The sequence below is a fragment of the Eleutherodactylus coqui genome, chromosome 6 (assembly GCF_035609145.1).
Source record: "Eleutherodactylus coqui strain aEleCoq1 chromosome 6, aEleCoq1.hap1, whole genome shotgun sequence".
Taxonomy (NCBI): Eukaryota; Metazoa; Chordata; class Amphibia; order Anura; family Eleutherodactylidae; genus Eleutherodactylus; species Eleutherodactylus coqui.
In genome coordinates this window covers 234,797,081-234,814,070 of record NC_089842.1, presented here as the reverse complement: position 1 = coordinate 234,814,070, position 16,990 = coordinate 234,797,081, and the positions used below count along the sequence as shown (strand labels likewise).

At 43.1% G+C, this 16,990-nt stretch overlaps 1 protein-coding gene across 2 annotated transcripts in view; it reads left to right on the top strand.

Moving 5' to 3' along the window:
• Positions 1-16,990, top strand: part of KIRREL1 (kirre like nephrin family adhesion molecule 1) — a 249,884-nt gene that overhangs the window by 170,315 nt on the left and 62,579 nt on the right. The gene's annotated exons all lie outside the window — the stretch shown is intronic.

The following is a 16,990-nucleotide window of genomic DNA, read 5'->3' as shown; positions in this document are numbered from 1 at the left end:
TGTCCGCGGGGCAGGAGGGACCCGCTGCAGATTCACCATGGAGAATCTGCAGCGGATCTGATTTTCCCCGTGGACATGAGGCCAAAGGCGGCAGACGCGGTGACGTATGGAGGGGGGGCGGCGCGGAAGTGGGCAGGAGGCGGTGCGCAGCTAGATGAGAGGGAGGCGGCAATACCCCCCGTGTTTCCCCGAAAGTAAGACATATGTCTTACTTTCGGGGTACGGCTTACATTGGCCGACCCCCCTGAAACCCCCGATACGTCTTACAATCGGGGGTGTCTTACTATCGGGGAAACACGGTAGTAGTTATATTCTTGTACATAGGGGGCAGTATTATAGTAGTTATATTCTTGTACATAGGAGGCGTTATTATAGTAGTTATATTCTTGTACACAGGGGGCAGTATTATAGTAGTTATATTCTTGTACATAGGGGGCGGTATTATAGTAGTTATATTCTTGTACACAGGAGCAGTATTATAGTAGTTATATTCTTGTACATAGGGGGCAGTATTATAGTAGTTATATTCTTGTACATAGGGGGCAGTATTATAGTAGTTATATTCTTGTACGTAGGAGACAGTATTATAGTAGTTATATTCTTGTACATAGGGGGCAGTATTATAGTAGTTATATTCTTGTACATAGGGGGCAGTATTATAGTAGTTATATTCTTGTACATAGGAGCAGTATTATAGTAATGATATTCTTGTACATAGGGAGCAGTATTATAGTAGTTATATTCTTGTACATAGGGGCAGTATTATAGTAATGATATTCTTGTACATAGGAGGCAGTATTACAGTAGTTATATTCTTGTACATAGGGGGCAGTATTATAGTAGTTATATTCTTGTACGTAGGAGACAGTATTATAGTAGTTATATTCTTGTACGTAGGAGACAGTATTATAGTAGTTATATTCTTGTACATAGGGGGCAGTATTATAGTAGTTATATTCTTGTACATAGGGGGCAGTATTATAGTAGTTATATTCTTGTACATAGGAGCAGTATTATAGTAATGATATTCTTGTACATAGGGAGCAGTATTATAGTAGTTATATTCTTGTACATAGGGGGCAGTATTATAATAGTTATTTTCTTGTACATAGGGGGCAGTATTATAGTAGTTATATTCCTGTACATAGGGGGCAGTATTATAGTAGTTATATTCTTGTACGTAGGAGACAGTATTATAGTAGTTATATTCTTGTACGTAGGAGACAGTATTATAGTAGTTATATTCTTGTACATAGGGGCAGTATTATAGTAGTTCTATTATAGTACATAGGAGCAGTATTATAGTAGTTATATTCTTGTACATAGGGGGCAGTATTATAGTAGTTATATTCTTGTACATAGGGGGCAGTATTATAGTAGTTATATTCTTGTACATAGGAGCAGTATTATAGTAGTTATATTCTTGTACATAGGGAGCAGTATTATAGTGGTTATATTCTTGTACGTAGGAGACAGTATTATAGTAGTTATATTCTTGTACATAGGGGCAGTATTATAGTAGTTCTATTATAGTACATAGGAGCAGTATTATAGTAGTTATATTCTTGTACATAGGGGGCAGTATTATAGTAGTTATATTCTTGTACATAGGGGGCAGTATTATAGTAGTTATATTCTTGTACATAGGAGCAGTATTATAGTAGTTATATTCTTGTACATAGGGAGCAGTATTATAGTAGTTATATTCTTGTACATAGGGGCAGTATTATAGTAATGATATTCTTGTACATAGGGGGCAGTATTATAATAGTTATTTTCTTGTACATAGGGGGCAGTATTATAGTAGTTATATTCCTGTACATAGGGGCAGTATCATAGCAGTTATATTCTTGTACATAGGGAGCAGTATTATAGTAGGTATATTTCTCTACATAGGGAGTAGGGAAGTTATCCTTTAGTATTCACGATCTAGGTAGATATTTTAAACCTTTAGAACAAACAGTAAATCTTTTCTCCTCACTCCTATTTTTGAACAGTACCACCAGAGAGGCGAAAGGACAAAAGAATATATATCCGGAACAAGTGTCCAGCATGATATATGGGCCTTGTGCTTGCTGTGCTCACTGTGGCAGATATTTGCCATATATACTAATAGTGTTGTCTGCAGCACTTTTTTTACATTAATGCCTCCAGAACTGTGATTTCCCCTGAGGTCCGGTCAGCACATAAGCTCTTCAGTCCAGATAATTAGTAGCCGTACGGTTCTCTATATTCCCATTCAAGGCTGCTCATTTAACCATTATTTTACGGAAAGGCCTGAGCTGCCTGAAATCCTTTGTCCGAAGTGGCTGCGATTCACTCAGAGACCTTATCTTGTGCATCATTTTAAGGTCCATCACACATGATCATCCCGAGTGGAGCGTAGCTTGCAGATGTGCTCATCGTTACTTCGGTTATATATATATATATATGTTTTCTTCTTTCCTCTGTTTTCTGCTTGGAAAGCTTCGCTCGTTGACGTAAATCTGGCTAACGATTTGCTTAGAACGGGGACAGCACTTGATTAACAAGCTTGAAGCAGCCGGCAGTAAATGGCAAAGTACTAGAGCAAACAGCTCAGTGCGCAAATACTGGGTGAAGTGGCTGGTAGCGGATTTTCAATAAATATTTTATACATTTTTTTTCTCGTCTTTGAATGGAAATATTAGGAAACTGGACCGACATGATAGCAAGTCCTGCTATATAATCTGCAGTGCAATGTATATGCCTGGGATATAAAATAAAACATATTTCTGTCCTCCCTGCCCATGCTCCCATAGAAGAGAACTACAGTCAACTTGAAATGGCTGATAGCAGGGAACAAAAGATTGCATTTAATAATACGGTAGCAGAGGATACAGAGGGAAGATATGCAGTATGTTAGGGTTCACGACACTTGGAAGGGGTTGTACCAGTTGTTATCACTTTTGACTTCATTCACAGCTAGGTCTGTGGGGTAATGTTTCTCCTTGTGGAGAGCATCACAAAACCATGCAATGCTCACTGGGTAAAAGATATGCAAATACATAGATAGAAAAATACCTTCACAGTGCCATCTATTGGAGGGACCCTATAAGCCAATGTTTGTCCTCTTTTCATAGATTAGGAGATATAAGCCTGATCAGTGAGGTCCCACCTTTGAGAACACCACCAATCCTGAGAATGGGGGTCTTGTGTCCCCCTCTACTCCTCACTGGGGGCTCACTGCATTCCCTGCAATGAGGAGGTTGGTCACGCATGCACAGTGCGAATCCATTCATTTTCAGTGGGAGAAGAGGGGCACATGGGACCCCTATTTTGAGGATCACTAGGGATCTCAGCAGTGATCAGACTTTTAATACCTATCCTATGGAACAAGGACAGACATAAACTTACAGGGTAACGTCCTTCCAACAGGTGGTGCTATGAACGCCTTTTCCCCTCTTCTCATTTGCTTACCTCTTACCCAGGGTGCATTGCATGGCTTAGTAATGCTCTCCACAAGGAGAAACAGTACCCTACAGACGTAGTTGTGACTGAAGCCCAATGTTTTAACAAATGTAGGGGGCGCCACAAGAAAAAGCCTTTTTTTCTAACTGGGAACCATGAACTATTTTGCATTTTTTTTTATTAAAAGCTATAGAAAATTACGGTACTTTTTTCTATACATATAAATAGAACAAGGCATTTAAAAAAAAACACAGCTTACATTTTCTAGTGAGAGAGAGAAAAGAGGAGAGCCGATAAAAAAAAAGAGTATAGCACAGAGAGATTTAGTTCCATCTGAAAGCTGTCGACATGAATAAAAGGCTTTTCTTTGAACCTTGAGTTTAATAGCGAGAGGAGAGAGAGAGATTGGAGTTTGGAGCCCTAGGGTTTAATCAGAGCTTCATTTGATAAATACGGGGAGACAGAACCTACACAGTATGAGTGTTGATGCTTCTTTCCCTTCCCTGGTGCTGGCGCTCATTCTCCGGCTAGCCCTTTGTCTAACAAACCCTTTCCTCACCCCCCACTCCTCACTCAATATCTCTACCCCCCACCTCCTCTTTCACGTCATAATTTCATTTTTTTATTCATTGCAAGACTCATCGTATTCAAGGACTTTCCTGGTTTGCCTACAGTTAAAGCGGAACTCCATCTGCGGCAGATAGAATCCTAGAATGGTAGGGTTGGAAGGGACCCCCAGAGCCATCGGGTCCATCCCCCTGTTCAGTGCAGGATTCATTAAATCATCCAAGACAGAAATTTGTCCAGCCTTTGTTTGAACACTCCCATTGAAGCAGAACTCACCACCTCCTGTGGTAACCTGTTCCACTCATTGATCACCCTCACTGTCTAATATCTAATTTGTGTCTCCTCCCTTTCAGTTTCATCCCATTGCTTTTTGTCTTTCCTTGTGCAGATGAGAATAGGGCTGATCCCTCTGCACTGTGACAGCCCTTCAGATATTTGCAGACCACTATTTAGTCACCTCTCAGCCTTCTCTTCTGCAAGCTAAACATTCCCAGATCCTTTAACCATTCCTCATGGGACATGATTTGTAGACCGTTCACCATCCTGGTAACTCTTCTCTGAACTTGCTCCAGTATGTTGATCTTTGTTTATTTTGGGGTGCCAAGAATTGGACACAGTATTACAGATGAAATCTGACCAAGGAATAGTAGAGGGGGATAATGACCTCACGTGATCTAGACTCTATGCTTCTCTTGACACTTCCCAGAATTGTGTTTGCCTTTTTTGGCTGCTGCATCACACTGTTGACTCATGTTCAGTCTACGGTCTATTAGTATACCCAAGTCTTTTTCAGATGTGCTGTCACTTAGCCCAATTTCTTCCATTCTGTATGTGCTTTTTGTTAGTTTTTCTTGCCCAGATGTAGGACTTTGCATTTCTCCTTGTTAAATATCATTCTGTTAGTAGTCACCCACTATTCAAGGCTCTCTAGATCTTTTTGAATCCTCTTTCTTTCTTCTCTAGTGTTAGCTATCCCTCCTAGCTTTGTGTTGTTGGCAAATTTGATAAGTTTTCCCTCGATTCCCTCCTATAGATCATTCATAAAATGTTGCCCAGGACAGAGCCTTGTGGTCCCCACTTGATACATTCTACCACTTGGATGTGCAGCCATTTATGACCACTCTTTGAGTACGATCACACAGCCAGTTGTGAATCCACCTAACAGTTGCCTTGTCAATCCCATATTTGGTATATTTATTCAGTAAGGATGGTATGAGATACTTTGTCAAATGTTTTATGAAATTTAAGAAATACTATATCTACTGCATTTTCCTGATCAATCTAGTTGATTCTGTCATAGAAGGAAATTAGATTTGTCTGGCATGACTTGTTTGCTACAAATCCATGATGGCTCTGGTTAATTACTCCATTTTTATCCAACTACTTGCATACATGCTGTTTAATAATTTGTTCAAAAACTTTCCCGGTATAGAAGTCAGGCTCACAGGCCTGTAGTTTCCTGAATCCACCTTCTTCCCTTTTTTGAAGATGGGAACAACATTTGTCCTTCTCCAATATTCTGGGCCTTCTCCTTTTCTCCAGGAATTTTCAAAGATTATGGCGAGTGGTTCATCATTAACCTCCGCTGCTTCCTTTAGTATCCTAGGATGTAATTCATCTGGACCTTGAGACTTGAATTCATGTAAGTTAGCAAAGTATTGCCTAATTATCTCTCTACTTATAGATAGCCTATATTCTTGTATTCACCCAATAGCACAGGGAAGATCAGTTGATGTTACACCTACTTTTTGAGAGAAAACAGATACAAAATAGGAATATAAAAGTTTGGCTTCAACATCATTTTTAATCAATTCACCATTTTCATCCTGTAAACATCCTATTGTATCTTTGACTTTTCAAAGCTTCCTGCTAATATATTACCATTGGAGCACAGAGACCAATGACAATACAGTTTATATTTATTCTGGCATGAGTAAGAAAGGGGAAGAAGAGATTTGGTTGGCTGCTATGGGGCCCAATAGTTTTCTGACCTCTTATATCACTATTCTCCTCTGAAGGAAGTTGGGGGTTATAGTATATGGCCTTCCTGAGGACCACCTCAGGAAGTGATAAAGGAACTCTATATTGGTCAGTCACTTCAGTTGTAGCAAGAAAAGGCTACATGCCCTCAAAGATATTCTGCAGCAGCTGGAGCACATTATATTGCACATATAGGCATAGTTTCCTTTTAGTCTGTTATTGCTGTTTTACCTTCCCATTGAAAATCTCATGCAGCAACTGAGATGTGTATTATGAGGTTCTGCAGCAGCTGATGTCTGTATTATAATGTTCTGCTATAGCTGAGGTGTGTATTATAATGTTCTGCAGCAGATGAAGTGTGTATCATGATGTTCTGCAGCAGCTGAGGTGTGTATTATAATGTTCTGCAGCAGTTGACATGTGTATTATAATGTTCTGCAGCAGCTGATGTGTCTATTATAATGCTCTGCAGCAGCTGAAGTGTGTATTATAATGTTCTGCAGCAGCTGAGATCTGTATTCTAATGTTCTGCAGCAGCTGAGGTGTGTATTATAATGTTCTGCAGCAGCTGAGGTGTGTATTACAATGTTCTGCAGTAGCTCAGATGTGTATTATGATGTTCTGCAGCAGCTGATGTGTGTATTATAATGTTCTGCAGCAGCCGAGGTGTGTATTATAATGTTCTGCAGTAGCTGAGATGTGTATTATAATGTTCTGTAGCAGCTGAGGTGTGTATTATGATGTTCTGCAGCAGAGGTGTGTATTATGATGTTCTGCAGCAGAGGTGTGTATTATAATGTTCTGCAGTAGCTTATATCTGTATTATAATCTTCTGCAGCAGCTGAGGTCTGTATTATAATGTTCTGCAGCAGCTGAGGTGTGTATTATAATGTTCTGCAGCAGCTGAGGTGTGTATTACAATGTTCTGCAGTAGCTGAGATCTGTATTATAATGTTCTGCAGCAGCTGAGGTGTGTATTATAATGTTCTGCAGCAGCTGAGGTGTGAATTACAATGTTCTGCAGTAGCTGAGATGCGTATTATAATGTTCTGTAGCAGCTGAGGTCAGTATAATAATGTTCTGCAGCTCCTGAGGTGTGTATTATGATGTTCTGCAGCAGAGGTGTGTATTATAATGTTCTGCAGTAGCTTATATCTGTATTATAATCTTCTGCAGCAGCTGAGGTCTGTATTATAATGTTCTGCAGCAGGTAAGGTATGTAATATAATGTTCTGCAGCAGCTGAGGTGTGTATTATAATGTTCTGCAGCAGCTGAGATGTGTATTATGATGTTCTGCAGCAGCTGATGTGTGTATTATAATGTTCTGCAGCAGCTGAGGTGTGTATTATAATGTTCTGCAGCAAGTGAGGTGTGTGTTATAATGTTCTGCAGCAGGTGAGGTGTGTAATATAATGTTCTGCAGCAGCTGTGGTGTGTATTATGACGTTCTGCAGCAGCTGAGGTGTGTAATATAATGTTCTGCAGCAGCTGAGGTGTGTAATATAATGTTCTGCAGCAGCTGAGGTGTGTTATGATGTTCTACAGAAGTTGGGGTGAATATAACTTGGTTCTGCAACAGCTGAGTTGAATATAATGACGTTCTGCAGCAGACAGGGTCTGTGTTAAGTATTATAAGGTTTTGCAGCAACTGGGGTGCTTATTTTGAGGTTCTGCTGCAGCTACAGTAGGGGAGAACAGAGGATGGGCAGGAAGAGGCATTGGCTGCCATGGTGGCCTACACGGTACGGTCCTACTCTCCCGAGTACACAGACATCATGTATCCACCGGTATAACTGACTTATTACCCAGGTATTACCACATATTAATAATAGACTCGGCTGTCCAGATGCTGCACTTATTTGCATATTCCCAGAATCCCGCACGGTAACTGGAGCACCATCTGCTACGTGAGCGCACTGGTGAGGAGGCGATTGTCCCAACCACCTCCTATACGTCCCGTTAATAATGGCGTGTGGTCAGAGTGTATCTGTATAACCTGCGCGGCTGCCGGTACAGATCAGTGAGCATCGGCGCGTCCAGACCCTGAAAACGTGAATAATTCAGCTGCTGCAGGGAGCCGCCAGGTCAGTACACAGGATGCCTCTTAGACAACAAAACTCCGGCAGGATCAACTTCTTCTTAGCATAATGTGTGAGAGACAAGAACAAGGAAAGTGTTTTAACTCATTCTGGCGTGGCGAAAAGGGATTCAAGTTCAGCTGCCGTGGTTTCTTGCGAAAAAACGCAAAAATCAATCGCCAGGCGAATACGTTTAAACACCCAGAACGTGCTACTGCGAAGTCAATAACATGGCTCGTCTACAGTTATTAAAGGTTACCATAGTCACCGTATATATCCGCATTAATGGTTTTTGAAACTGGAACAAATGGCATGGAATTGAAATAACAAACAGAAATTGCTGACCCTAATACTGGCTCTTCCTACATCTCTTCTTAATCTCTTCTCTACACTGACCCTCAACACCAGACCCCACTGTCCCTGAACAGCTCTAAGTTGTGACTGTCTAAAACAGTATATTTGAGAACAGAAAGGCACTAGGACCTAGAAAAGAGACTAAAGAAGCAAATGTTGGAAGGAGCAAAGCAGGCAAACAAGGAAAGATTAGACAATCACAAACTAGGTAACATAGACTGGACTAGGAAATGAAGGAGCAAGACACAGTGACTGGACAGGCTGGACCAGACAAGACTAGGCTAGAAAACCTAGGCACAATACACAAAGACTGGACAGGCAAGACTAGAACTAGGTACTAGCTGGAATCCTCGATAGAACACATGTTGTCACAACTATCAACTGCACCACACTGCAGAAGCCAAAAGTATTTATAGAGAGGCAAGCCAATCAGACACTCCTCTCTGTAACGAGACTGAGCAGTGTGGTCTACTGATCCCCTCCAAGCAGTCATAGCAACTGCCCCAACAACAACAGGAGACCTACTGCTCATCATAATATGTATATTGTGCTATTTTGCCACTAGAATCAAAAACATCACTTGACACTTTCTGTAATTCTCATTTAGTTCAATGTCAGGAAATGACAGATGTACGGTCTGATGTTCACCAATGGCCAGACACCAACCCATTGGTGTCAGATGAGAAGTCCCATAAACATTACTGACACTACAATGGGAGGCCTGTGATCGTTGGTCTTGTGGTCTTTGTGACCTGGAAGAAGCCGTGGTGCCCAGCAGTTGTAATAGGGCCACTCATCTTAGAGTATGTTCTGTGACATTTCTAGTGATGTGTTGTGAGATCTCAGGTGTTCTTCAATCTCTAGAGGTCTCTGGTGATCCATGAGATGTTAAATGTTGTATATAGTGATGTAGCTGGTGGTGTAACCAGTAAAGTAGGACAAGATGTCTTTAGTTGAGTATCTATTGATATTTCCATCCTTTTTTTCTGGGGATGAACCTTGAGATATATCTCTTGATAGCTGAAGTGATGTTTGTGCTGTTACACATAAAAGATTTGTGCAAGTAATATTTCGAGTGATGGACCTTGAGGAGTCTTGAGAGATCTTAATGACGTAACTAGTGATGTATCTAACAGAGTTTCCAGTGGTCACCATAGTGAAGTACCGAATCTTGTGATGTCTGTAACAAAGTCTCTATTTGTGTCTTTATTGATGTCTTTAGTGCTGTCTGTAGTGGTCTTTTTAGTGATGTCTCAAGTGGTGGATCTTCTGGTAGATCTAGTAAGTGCTCTAGTAATGTTCCTAGCGATGCATCTAGCGGTATGTCTAGTGGTGGATCTGGTGGGTGTCTCTTGTGCTGTCTGTAGTAGTCTTGGTAGTGATGTCTCTAGTGGTGCATCTACTGGTAGATCTAGTGAGTGCTCTAGTATTGTTCCTAGTGATGTATCTGGTGGGGTGTCTAGTGATGGATCTAGCGATATCTCTAGTAGAGGATCTAGCAGTGTATCTAGCAATGTCTCTACTTGTGGATCAAGTAATTCCTCTAGCAGTGGATCTGACAGTGTAACTAGTGATGTGTCCAGTGGTGGATTTGGCAATGTTTCTAGTAACATCCCTACTGGTGGATCTAGCGATTTCTCTACTGGTAGATCTAGTGATGTCTGCAGCGGTGGATTTACCAATGTCTCCAGCAGTGAATCAAGCAATGTATCTAGCAAGGTCTAAACTCGGAGGTTCTAGCAGTGCATCTAGCAATGTACCTAATCTAGCAACATCTCCTGTAGTGGATTTAGTGGTTTATCTAGCTGTGGATCTAGTGGTGGATCTAGCAAGGTCTCCTGCAGTGGATTTAGTGGTTTCTCTAGCCATGGATCTAGTGGTGTCTCTAGCAATGTCTCTAATCTAGCGATGTCTCTTGCAGTGGAACTAGTGGTATCTCTAGCCGTGGATCTAATGGTGTCTCTAGCCATGGATCTTGTCGTGTCTCTAGCAAAGTCTCTAGACTAGTGATGTCTTTTGCAGTGGATCTAGTGGTGTATCTAGCCATGGATCTAGTGGTGTCTCTAGCAATGTCTCTTGCAGTATATCTAGTGGTGTTTCTAGCAATGGATCTAGTGGTGTCTCTGGTCGTGGATCTAGTGGTATCTCTAGCAATGTCTCTAATCTAGCGAAGTCTCTTGCAGTGGATCTAGTGGTGTATCTAGCAATATCTCTTGCAGTGGATCTAGTGGTGTCTCTAGCAATGTCTCTAATCTAGCGATGTCTCTTGCAGTGGATATAGTGGTGTTTCTAGCTGTGGATTTAGTGGTGTCTCTAATCTAGCGATGTCTCTTGCAGTGGAGCTAGTGGTATCTCTAGCCGTGGATCTAATGGTGTCTCTAGCCATGGATCTAGTGGTGTCTCTAGCAAAGTCTCTAATCGAGCAATGTCTCTTGCAGTGGATTTAGTGGTGTATCTAGCTGTGGATCTAGTGGTGTCTCTAGCAATGTCTCTTGCAGTGGATCTAGTGGTGTCTCTAGCAATGTCTCTAATCTAGCGAAGTCTCTTGCAGTGGATCTAGTGGTGTACCTAACAATGTATCTTGCAGGGAATCTAGTGGTGTATCTAGCCATGTATATAGTGGTGTATCTAACAATGGAACTAGTGGTATCTCTAGCCGTGGATCTAATGGTGTCTCTTGCCATGGATCTAGTGGTGTCTCTAGCAAAGTCTATAATCTAGCGATGTCTCTTGCAGTAGATCTAGTGGTGTATCTAGCAATGTCTCTTGCAGTGGATCTAGTGTTGTATCTAGCAATGTCTCTTGTAGTGAATCTAGTGGTGTCTCTGGTCGTGGATCCAGTGATGTCTCTAGCAATGTCTCTAATCTAGCAAAGTCTTTTGTAGTGGATCTAGTGGTGTCTCTAGCAATGTCTTTTGCAGTGGATCTAATGTTGTCTCTAGCAATGGATCTAGTGGTGTCTCTGGTTGTGGATCTAGTGGTGTCTCTAGCAATGTCTCTAATCTAGCGATGTCTCTTGCAGTCGATCTAGTGGTGTCTCTAGCAATGTCTCTAATCTAGCGATGTCTCTTGCAGTTGATCTAGTGGTGTCTCTAGCAATGTCTCTAATCTAGTGGTGTATCTTGCCGTGGATCTAGTGGTGTATCTAGCAATGTCTCGCAGTCGATCTAGTGGTATCTCTAACCGCGGATCTAGTGGTGTATCTAGCAATGTTTCTTGCAGTCGATCTAGTGGTGTCTCTAGCAATGTCTCTAATCTAGTGGTATATCTAGCAATGTGTCTAATCTTGTGTTGTCTCTAGCCGTGGATCTAGTGGTGTATCTAGCAATGTCTCTTGCAGTCGATCTAGTGGTGTCTCTAGCAATGTCTCTAATCTAGTGGTGTATCTAATCTAGTGGTGTCTCTAGCAATGTCTCTAATCTAGTGGTGTATCTAATCTAGTGGTGTCTCTAGCAATGTCTCTAATCTAGCAATGTCTCTAATCTAGTGGTGTATCTAATCTAGTGTTGTCTGTAGCCGTGGATCTAGTGGATTATCTAGCAATGTTTCTTGCAGTCGATCTAGTGTTGTCTGTAGCCGTGGATCTAGTGGTGCATCTAGCAATGTCTCTAGAGATGTTTCTAGCTATTTCTGCAGTCACAACTGGTGATTGAGTATAGGGATGCCTTGGCTCATCTCCAGTAATATCTGGGCTGGTGTCTATAGTCATGTATGTATCCGTCTCTCTGGCGTATCCCGGGATGTCACCGGCAGCACAAGGCGGCGAGGATCCAGTCTTTATTTATTGTACGTTAATTGCTTGTGAGCCCCCATCCCTCCTCCTGGAAGCGGCATGAGTCCTGAAGCCAGAGGTGGCGGTTGTAGATTGTGATAATGACTTGCCGGATGGCCCGGTGCCGCCATCTAACAGAAACTATGCAAATCAGCGCAATATCGTTTGTTTTCCTGTCCGGCTGTGCGGTGCGGAGTAATGAATGCACAACACGAGTTACATGTTATTAATGGCCCGTCAGAAGAGTGACGTCCAATAACGAGCAGCGTGCCCTCCGCTTACCGCCTCATCTGTGCCATATATATGCCGCTCACCGTATACCCGCGCTGTTCAGCCAACCGCCATCACACAAACAGCTGCAAACATGTCACAAACGTCTATAATCAACGACAGATACATCAATCCGCCTGGTACACATTGAGGTATGAGGCTCCCAGTGTATCTAAGCCTATCATGTGTGATACCCGCACAACACTACGCTCCCCCACATGGTAGATTAATGGATTGATGAGGACATCTTCAGGGACTGATGAGCTAATGTATCTAAGCCTGTCATGTGTGATACTGTCTACTGAGCTGATTCATTTCATCCAATCATTTGCAATATTGTCTAATAAGTCAATGTATCTAATCACAACTTGTGTGATACTGTCAGTTTATCTAAATCTATCAGGAGATACTATCTCTTGATCTGGTGTATCTAAGCCTATAGTGACTGATACCGTTGCTGAGTTTTTGTACCCAAGCCAGCAGTGCGTGATATTGTTCACTGAGCTGATGTATCTAATTCGATTGTGTAGTAGTGAATGATGAGTTGAGCTGATGTATCTAAGCCTATTATGTGTGATACTGTCTGCTGGGATGATGCTATCATGTGTTATACCGTATTATGTGTTGGTATATCTAAGTCTATTATGTGTGATACTAGTCTCCCCAGCTCGTGTATCCAAGAATATCATATGTGACGCTGTCAGTGTATCCAAGCCTATAGTGTCTGATACTGTCAATGTATCTAAACTTATCATGTGTGATATTGTTTGAGTTAATGTACCTAGGGCTATCACATGTGATACTGTCTCCTGGGCTGGTGTATCCAAGCCCATCATGTGTGATACTGTTACTAGGTCAATGTATTTATGTCTATCATGTGTGATACTCTCTGATGAGTAAATGTATCAGAACCTGTCATGTGATTCCATCTGCTGAGGTGATGTATCTAAGCCTACCATGTGTGATACTCTCTGCTGACTGCTGTATCTAGGTCTACAAGGTATCATAGTCTCAGATGAGTAAATGTAGTCTATCATGGGTGATACTTTCTGATGAGTTATTACATCTTAGTCTATTATGCATGGTAATGTCTGCTGAGGTGATGTATCTAAGCCTATCATGCGTAATACTCTCGGGTGAGTAAGTGTATCTAAGCTTATCATGTGTGATATTGTCTTGCTAAGTGGGTGTATCTAATCCCATCATGTGATACAGTCTGCTAGGTTGGTGTATCTAATTCCATCATGTGTGATACAGTCTGCAGGGCCAGTGTATCTCATCTTATACTGTATGATACAGTCTGCTCAGCTGGTGTATCTAATTCCACCATGTGTGATACAGGTCTGCAGGGCCAGTGTATCTCATCTTATACTGTATGATACAGTCTGCTCAGCTGGTGTATCTAATCCCATCATGTGATACAGTCTGCTAGGTTGGTGTATCTAATTCCATCATGTGTGATACAGTCTGCAGGGCCAGTGTATCTCATCTTATACTGTATGATACAGTCTGCTCAGCTGGTGTATCTAATCTCATCATGTGATACAGTCTGCTAGGTTGGTGGATCTTATATTATCCTGTATGATACAGTCTGCTCAGCTGGTGTATCTAATCTCATCATGTGATACAGTCTGCTAGGTTGGTGGATCTCATCTTATCCTGTGTGATACAGTCTGCTCAGCTGGTGTATCTAATCCCATCATGTGATACAGTCTGCTAGGTTGGTGGATCTCATCTTATCCTGTGTGATACAGTATGCTCAGCCGGTGTATCTAATCCCATCATGTGATACAGTCTGCTAGGTTGGTGGATCCCATCTTATCCTGTGTGATACAGTCTGCTCAGCTGGTGTATCTAATCCCATCATGTGTGATACAGTCTGCATGGCCAGTGTATCTCATCTTATACTGTGTGATACAGTCTGCTGAGCTGGTGTATCTAATCCCATGATGTGTGATACACTCTCGGACGCTGTAGATACGACATCCTCTGTATTATGGCCTACATCTTTATGATTGACCGCGAACCCTGGAAGAGCCCGGGGACGCCGCTGATCTCCGCCGCCGCGGCCGCCGCACAGGTTAAATGGCAAATGAAATAGTTCTTAAGTTTTGGCCTTGTCTGAAGGAGCTTTCAGAAACGTCTCAGCAGATATTTCTAAGCCCTTGCAGACATGGCCGTCTTATTTCTGACGTCTCCAGATGCGGCGGTACAATCAGACAGCTCCGTGCAGATAAAGCTGGAGGATTTTATTAAATACAGGGGGGGCTGCCGGTCCCCCGTTCTCGCCATCGTTCCCCTCCCGCTGTCTTATCATCTCTGTCTGTGACTCGCCCGCTCTCTCGTTTTCTCTCTGTCTGTCTCTTTCCTCTCTTGTCATAATTACCCGCTGTTTAATCATTTTTATCCCTCGATCACATCACCTGCGCCGCGTAATTAAGAAGACGTAGCGCCACTCTTTGTCAAAGCTGCACTTGCAGAATTCGCTGATTCTTGGCCGACTTGCGCGTGGAACTTTCATTATGATTGTCAAGTAAAACTTACAGCCGTCATAAGAAGCTGCAGTGATGGCCAACGGGCCCATGGAAGCAGGAGCGCCCCCTACATGAGGCAACCTGAGACTGCTACCTCTGGCGGCAAACTGCAGGACCTCAGAGGGGCAGTGGGTTGCCACCTCGCTAGTAAAGGATGGTTGCCAGCTGGGAGCCAGCCAGGCTGCAAGCTGACAGGCATTTCACTCACCCGGTCCGCAGCTTCCCTCTGGTTACCACCGCTGCTGGGTCTGTGACCCCTGACCTCTTCCGCAACGTCTGCGCGGAGGAACATGTGCAGACGCTGGGATGGGGGTGAGGTCAGGGGTCACAGTTTCAACAGCCGTGGGGGCCAGAGGGAAGCTGCGGACTGGGTGAGGGAAAGTCTGGGGAGACTATTACTACTGGGGCTACTATGGGGGATACTATTACTACTGGGGCCACTATGGGGGATACTATTATTATTGGGGTCACTATTACTACTGAAGCCACTACGGGGGATACTATTACTACTGGGGCCACTGTGGGGGATACTATTACTACTGGGGTCACTATGGGGGATACTATTACTATTGGGGTCACTATTACTACTGAAGCCACTACGGGGGATACTATTACTACTGGGGCCACTATGGGGGATACTATTACTATTGGGGTCACTATTACTACTAAAGCCTCTATGTGGGTTACTATTACTACTGGGGCCACTGTAGGGGATACTATTACTACTGGGGCCACTATTGGGGATACTACTACTACTGGGGCCACTATGGGGGCCACTATTACTATTGAGGGTCACTAATACTACTAAAGCCACTATGTGGGACAATATTACTACTGAGGCCACTGGGGGGGGTCACTATTATTACTGGGGCAACTAACAGGAGCAGTATTACTACTGCGGCCACTAAGAGAGTCAGGGGTCACTATGACTATTGGAGCCACTAAGGGACACACGTACCAATGGGGCCACTACTGGGGGCACTGTCACATGTCACTTCAGACAAGTCTCAATGATGAGTATCTTGTGTATTGCACTTTCATTGACTATAAAATGAGTGTTTTTTTTTTTTGCAAAGGTTGTGCCATTACACACTTTGCCTCGGGCAGCATAGCGGTTTGAGGCATCCCTACATGGAAGACGCCGGTTACTGAGACTCGCCCTGTTTTGCCTCTAATCAACCTCCAAAGTGCCAGTCAGGGGCCGAGAAAATAGCTTTCCCTTCCCCTTATGAGTCTCCTGAGCCAATCAGTGGAGCTGAGATAGGTCACATGACACTTCCTGATGCCGTAACTGCTCAGAAACAGAAAAGAAAAATGGAGGTGGAGCTCACACATTCTGGTCCCACGACTTGCACTTTTGCAGGTGTTTTCGGGTGCAACTGTGCCCACTAGGTTATAGTTTGCAGGGTGTCATGTAGAAGAGGGGCCTCGTTTGGTGAAAAATTCCCTTCGTCTGGTTACAAACTGACTTTTTAAAATTAGAGCCAAAAGAGTCAAAACAATAAAATAAAAGGTGCTTACCCATCCTCAGCCCCGGCGATCCACCGCTGTAGCTCTGTGATCCACCCAGTCTGTGTTAACAGCGGAAGTCAGGTGACCTCTGCCTGCCAATCAGAGGCCACAGCATCACTGCCTGTTTGTCTGACATCAGCGCTCAAATCCTGGGCGCCAGGATGTCAAGAATTCAGAACTGTGATGCTGCGGCTTCAGGTATCAAAGGACCCAGGGTGTGCCAAGAAAACCTTCCCCATAGCTTTACCCCTTCTCCACCAGCCAGACAGGAAGGGGTCATCGATTATTGCTGCTTGCCCCAAATTCTGACCTCCCATCAACACGGTGCAACAGAAATCTGGATCCATCTGACAGGAGATGTTTTTCCACTGCTCAGTGATACAAGTTTTGTGCTCTTTTACCCCCTGGAGTCTCTTCTTTCTGTTTCTCTGGAGCTGGAAGTGGTCATCTGTGGTCATAGCCCATCTGCGCTAAGGAACGGCGAGTTGTGCGT